At 41.3% G+C, this 7,098-nt stretch overlaps 1 non-coding gene across 1 annotated transcript; it reads left to right on the forward strand.

Moving 5' to 3' along the window:
- Positions 1-317: 317 nt before the first annotated feature.
- LOC116087851 lies at positions 318-424 on the forward strand. Its single transcript, XR_004117646.1, has one exon. It is a non-coding gene; the product is annotated as a U6 spliceosomal RNA (small nuclear RNA).
- The last annotated feature ends 6,674 nt before the right edge of the window (positions 425-7,098 follow it).

Consider the following 7,098-nt stretch of genomic DNA (forward strand, 5'->3'; position numbering starts at 1 on the left):
ATCCAGAGAATTAGTTTCCTCAGAGCCCAAGATATATCTGGAAATCCCCACTGGTACCTTCTTGTGCTTTCTTTGTCACTGTTGATTGTCTTCAGCTTGGTATTCAGTCCTCTCCTGACCTTTCTTATTTCATCAAGCTGCTTCTGTTCCCACACTCTGGGGTTACAGGCAGGCAGTCATTCCCACTTAACGTTTACACAAGTTCTGTGAATCCATATGCTTCTCTTCAGACTTAACAAACAAGTGTTTCACACACTGAGCCATCCCCTCACGCCCAAATCAGGGTTCTTAAAGAGCAACAATGAGGAAAATAAGGGGTGCTTGCTTCAGCAGCACATATCCTAAAGTTGGAAGGATGCAGAGGAGATTAACATGGTCCCAGTGCAAGAACAACAGCAACAACAAAAATCTCCTGTAGCATTTCAGTTTCCAAAATCCTGTGACAGGAGAAAGTCTAGAGCTGAGAGGAAAACCTATTGTTATTTTGCAAAACAGACACGTCATCAAACTGCCCGCTAAATATTTATGCTTTATGCCCATAGATCTGTATTGCTCTTGCTCAGAGTAGCATTTATTTCAAACGGGTCAATGCAGAGACTCATGATTGGTACTGAGAATACGTGCCCATGATTATTCCTCATCCCTGAATGGGATATTTACGTCAACTCCTCCCTGCAAGGCTCCAGATGTGCAGTGGAAGAAGGGTTGAAAGAATCTAAGAGCTGGAGGATGAGGAGAAGTGGCATGAAGCACTGCCTACTGGAAATGGCATGGGCAGTCCATTCATAACTCAGTAGCTGTGGTTATCAACAAGGTGAAGCCACTCAAAATACCAGCACGGATGGAGGAGAGATTCATGAGATCCCAATGTCTTCCTAGGGTGCTACTGGCCTGATGGCTGTTGGAGGAGAGAGAGTTCTGAGGGGGTTGCAGTTACTGATAGTTTGCCTGTACTTCAGTGGATGGCTTCATATCCACACGCATGTGTGCATCGCTAATTAGACTCAGCAGGATCTTTTAAAAAGAAGACAAAGTTGGGAAAGTGCGTGCTGGAAAGTCAGGGAAGAGTTGGACTGGAAAGATGGGAGAAGGATACAATCAAAATGCTTTCTACAAATGTATTAAATTCTCAAAGAATAAATTCAAAATAATACTTCAAAAGAAAGAAAAATAAATCACACAATTAAAAGGGTTGTAAATGTCTCATCAGAGAATATGGCTCAATATCTTATAGTCAATACAGACTAAGACAAGAGTGAGCACCACTGGAGACGGTTGGTTTTCTTGTTGCTGGGACAAAATACCTGGTGGAAGATTTAGGGCAAAGGTTTCTTTCAGCTCACATGTTCATGGTAGAGAAGGTACTGATTGCTCTGGAGAGGACAGCTCCTGTCCTTGGGGAGGACATTCCCTATTCATAGGGAGGACACACCCTGTTCATGGGGAGGACATCCCCTGTTCATGGGGAGGACACACCCTGTTCATGGGAGGACAGCTCCTGATCTTGGGGAGGACATTCCCTATTCATAGGGAGGACATCCCCTGTTCATGAGGAGGACAGCTCCTGTCTTGGGGATAGGCTTGTTCACATGTCAGTGGCAAGTGAGAACACAGAGTCTGGGCTAGAACCTGAACCACACTTGGTTCATAAGATCCAGCCAGCAACCCACTTTGTCCAACGAGGCCTATCTATAGGCTCCAGAATTTGCCAAATAGTATCACCTCAAAGTGGAACATAATTCATGTTCCTGTTACATGAGTGACATTCTGGAATTTAAATTATAGTGATGCTCTGATGTCATACATTATAGGGAGAAGAAAAGAGAATGACATTCAGGGATTTATACTAACATTTGGATGTTATAGGTTATAGAAAATGGAGGCTGGAATGAACCTTACATTTATTTATTTATTTATTTATTTATTTATTTACTTTTCATTACACTGAACACTTAGACATGACACAAAGACTTTTTTTTCCAACTCACATTTATTTTAAAATGCAAAGGCTTCTTCAGGTTCCCATTATTACTTAGATAGAGTTCACCAGGCATCTTCACCCTGACTTCTTTTACTTGCTTAGAAGTTTACAAAAAGAGAGCTTGTGATCTCTCATGACCAGCTGGACTTGACAGGGTACTGGACCACACCAAGAAGAGAGGTTAACAACCTTCAACTTGAAGCCACTTCCAGGCAGTTTTCAAAGACCACTCAACATACATTTAGTCCTAGATTTAAAAAAAAAAAAATCATGATTATTTGACAGGAAAATGTGGTCACACTGATGGAAAAGTATTAGCCCGAGATCTCAGCATGCTGCAAGGGGAGGCAATGTGGAGAGTGAGACAGCCCACAGAAAAAGCCCTCTGGAAATCTATTATCAGTTTCCACTGGCTGTTTTACGGAGAGCAATCGGAGACTTGCGACCAATGCTGATTTCGGCTTCCTGCCGAGTGCATGTGGGCTGGAGCCATTAATCAGTCAGTTAAAAGCTGAACGTGGTTTTGTTTTATATTTCAAATTGAATTTTCCAGATGGCAGTGAGTTTGGGAGCTTGAGAGTCCTCCTGACTTTCTATGCATTTTATTTTTCTGTTTTGAAGCCTTGGTGAATTCACTGGACCAGGCTCACAGAACCCCAGTGTGTCTCTTATAAGTCCTCTGCGTTTGCACAGAGTGGGCTGGATCCTGCCTCTTCAAATAGTCCTGTGGTTTGCTGCGTCGACAGAGTACTGCAGATGCTACAGTTAACTAACTGACCAATTTGTTTCCCCATCTTTTGATGACGCTCCCTTGAGACAAATCACATTGATGGTAATGGCGCTTGTGGGTGCTGACATGTGTTCTGCTTGATCCTAAGGAAAATGCCATGAAGTGCATTTAAGCCACTTCCTTGTTAATCAGGGATTATATTTATAATATAGCATTTTTAATCAGGGAGGAATCTAAATGGTTATCTAACCAAAGCTATCATAAGGATAGCAGTGATTCTCTCTCTCTCTCTCTCTCTCTCTCTCTCTCTCTCTCTCTCTCTGTTTGTGTGTGTGTGTGTGTGTGTGTGTGTGTGTGTGTGTGTATGTAGCCATTATAAGTTCATCCAAAAGACTTACTTTGCACCTCAGAGGGACTCATAACAAGAAATAGAGAAGCTGTGCAAATTGGTCAACCATCATGGCCTCTAAAAGTACAAGAAGAAGGAGAAAATGTCTCAACGCTACCATCTCACTGAGCTAAGTGCTCTGAGCTTTCGTGTTAGTTGATCGCTACCCTCCTCTGTGAGGAATAATCTCAGTGTGCTTCTCTGTGATAATGAGCCCAAAATCTACCACTCATTCTCTGTCCAGAATATATGCAAAATTGTGGAGACACCAGCAGCTCACAAGTTTCAATATTTAGTATGTCTAGTGTTAGAAACTCCATCCACTTTTCTTCAACTTCACTGAAGCCCAATAACTTCAGTTGTCTGACTGATGAGTTTGAGCAAATGAGATTTATAATGCAACTACAACCACATTCAAGATCCAAACCCACTGTGTCCGTTGAGAAAAGTTCCTCATAGCCTCTGCCCTCTTCCCATCAGACCATCCCCACTGCCACACTAATTGTATCCATACATCTACTCAAAGAAAAATCCCAGTGCCAAGTCCTGGCTCCCTTCCTGTGAGATGTAGGCCAGAGAGACACTGGGGCCAACAAGATGGGTAATTGTCCTTGCTATTCAATGCATGCCAGAACTAGATGGTTAGAACCCAATATCTGGTAATTCATACATGTGGGTTATACGACATGAAGAAATAAAGCTGGAGCTCTGTTGGAGGCACTCTTCCAGTTGGTGAGCATTTATAGTGCAAGAAGATTCTGGGGAATGATCACCAGTGACTCTGATTATAAACACAACATGCTAATTCTATCAGTCTGCCAAGCAAGGTGTACCTGTGAGTACAAGAGTGGTCCTGATGTTACAGGCAATACTAACCACTTTACAGTTGTACTTAAGGCCTTACAGGACCTTTGTAAGAATACTGTCCAGATGTGGTGGCACACACCTATGATCCCAGCACTCTGAAGGCAGAAGAAGGAAGATCTTTCTGAGTTGAAGGCCACCATGGTCCACAAAGAAGGATAGATTTTGTAAGGGAAAAGTTTGACTGGGGTGGTCATGGGCTTTAGTGGGAAAATCACTGCTGTTAGTTTGCTAGATAGATATTACATGCCTGTTAAATTCACATCTAAACATTTGTGTTTGTGCCTATATATTATTACTTCTGACAGGCTCAGTTTTGCAGGAAAAAAAAAAAAAACATTGTTTCGAGTAGATAGTGGTTTCTGAAGAGACTCATAGCCAATGAAGCTACTAAGAAAGAATAAAGTGACTATTTCTGTGACATACTTAAATAAAAGAATGTTAAAAGATAGATAGTCATTATATAGCATAGTTTCTCTCAAACCTAGACATGGATGCATTCTAGGAAAATACTCTATCACTGAGCTACATCCCCAGTCCTTTCCTTGTTTTGTTTTGTTTTTTAATTTTGATTCAGGGTCTCACTAGGTTATCCAGCCTAGCCATGAACTCCCTTTGTCAACCAGGGAACTGTTAAACTCATACCTCTCCTGCCTCAGCTTCACAAGCAGCTGGGATCAGAGGCTTGTCTTACCAGGCCTTGATAATCTAGCACAGTACAGTACCTGAGGATAAGGAACACAGCAGCAACTTAGTTGAGGATTGACTTTAGGGTCTCCCTGTGGAGTGACAGTAAAGCTGTGTATTATGGTTGTGGTTGTCTGCTGGCACTGTTATGATGCCTGGTAAGTCTGCTTCCAATATCGTTAACATGGCTTCCGTTGCCAGGCAGTGGTGGCACACACTTTTAATCCCAGCACTTGGGGGACAGAAGCAGGTGGATTTCTGAGTTTGAGGCCAGCCTGGTCTACAGAGTGAGTTCCAGGACAGCCAGGGCTAAACAGAGAAACCCTGTCTCAAAAAAAATAAATAAGTAAAAAATAAAAAAATATAAATAAATAAATAAATAAATAAATAAATAAATAAATAAATAGGCTCCCCTGTAAGTCTACCATAATGTAGGGTGGGTAACACAAGAAAAAGCGATCATGTGATGTCTATTGGGCTCATAAGCCACTCCTAACATGAGGCAGAAGAGTACAAAAGTCGATTTGATACCCTTTGGATCATCCGTGCTGCACAGCATGCGAAAGATCTGTCCATTGAGTGCTCAGAGCCTTTCTCTGCCATCATCCAGCCAACTGTGGGCCACAACAATACAGCCACCCTTCAGATGGCCCTCTCCCACGCTAGACTTCCTGCCCACTAGCGATCCTCAATATTAACCTTAGGAGGATGCCAATTCCATGGTAGTTAGCCAACTCTTTAATATTTGTTTTGGAATCAAAGCCATAGTAGCCACCTGCTTATGTCTGTAATAGGTACCTTCAGGAGACTCCTCCGAAACATGTTCTAAGCAGTTAAATTGCAAGTGCAGCATCTTTATGTCATATTTCAACTACATGTAAAGCATTCCAGGTCACAAACAATGTGTGTCATTTAGTAATAGGTACACTTTTAGTGATCAATAACAGGATAATAGTAGTTTCTTAAAAAGAATTTATCTGGCAGCTCTGTCCATTTCCCAGTATTAAATATTGAGAAGCCATCACTCATGGGTAATCAAGTACTGTTGTCAAACATGAAGTCAGCATAAGTACATGCTGCTGACGTTTTTAATATCATTTATTCAAGTTATTTTTAGACATTGTTTTAAGGACTACAGCAGGCATCTTTAATTTACCACAGTCTATGTGAAGCTAATTTTTTTATTTAAAAATATGTTTATTATATCTTAATTTTGTGTTATATGTGTAGATGTACATCTTCCACAGTGTGCATGTGTATGTCAGTAAACAACTTGAGGGAACTGGTTCTCTCCTTCCATTATGTAGGTCACAGGGATCAAACTCAGTCCCTCAGAGTGAAGCTCATTTTTAGTTCCTTTGGATAAATGTCAAAACTTCAACAGAATTAGATAAAATTGGAGATAAATGCAAACACCCGTATGCACATGTTTATAGTTACACATTCACCTGTATACACACATTAATAGTTACATATTCACTTGTATGCACATGTTTATAGTTACATATTCACCTGTATGCACACATTTATAGTTACATATTCACCTGTATGCACACATTTATAGTTACATATCCACCTGCATACACACATTTATAGTTACATATTCACCTGTACGCACACATTTATAGTTACACATTTACCTGTATACACATGTTTATAGTTAATTCTCTGTATGTGCTGACTTTGTTTCTTTGTTCCATTGAGCCTGCTTTTACCTGAAAGACATCCTTTAGCCTTGTTTGAATAGTGGTTAACATTCTGGGTTGTGAAAGACTTTCTTTCACACATCTTGAAATAAACATTGGCAATCAATGAAATCTGTGGGAATGTCTTAATTTAACACATCAATTTTGAAAGAGAGTCATGGACATGGAGTTATTATTTACAGTGATTTGGTTTAGTGCATGTGTGTGTGTGTGTGTGTGTGTATGTGTGTCTACATACATGCTGTGCCAGATGAGGCCAGAAAACATTGGATCCCTTAGAGCTAGAGTTGCAGGAGGTTGTAAGTGCCTGCTATGGATGCTGGTAACTAGACTCTGATCCTCTGCAGGAGCAGCAAGCGCTCTTAACCACCAAGCCATGTCTCTGGCCCATTTCAGTCTTTTTTATTTTCCAATGCAAAAGCAAGAGGAATTTATTGTTCCAGTGCTCTGGGGTAGTCCTGCACCTGAAGGAGAGGTGGCAACCCTGGGCAAAAACTAGTCCAGTGAGTTTTTGTACAGAGCAGCAGCCATTAGGCACAATGTGATTGTCTGAACAGTGTGACATTTAAACTTATTGGTCCTTAGGGAATGAGGGGAATGAGGTAGGAAGGGGTGGCCAATGGTCAGTCACCCTAGTGGTCTTCCTGAGGAATGTCAGCCTTTCTCTTCTAGGAGGGAAGAGGTGTCTATGTGCTCCCTGACCTGTCTCTTCTAAGAGAGGAGGGGTGCTTATGTGTTCAGG

This window comes from Mastomys coucha, unplaced genomic scaffold, assembly GCF_008632895.1.
Source record: "Mastomys coucha isolate ucsf_1 unplaced genomic scaffold, UCSF_Mcou_1 pScaffold13, whole genome shotgun sequence".
NCBI classification, from domain to species: domain Eukaryota; kingdom Metazoa; phylum Chordata; class Mammalia; order Rodentia; family Muridae; genus Mastomys; species Mastomys coucha.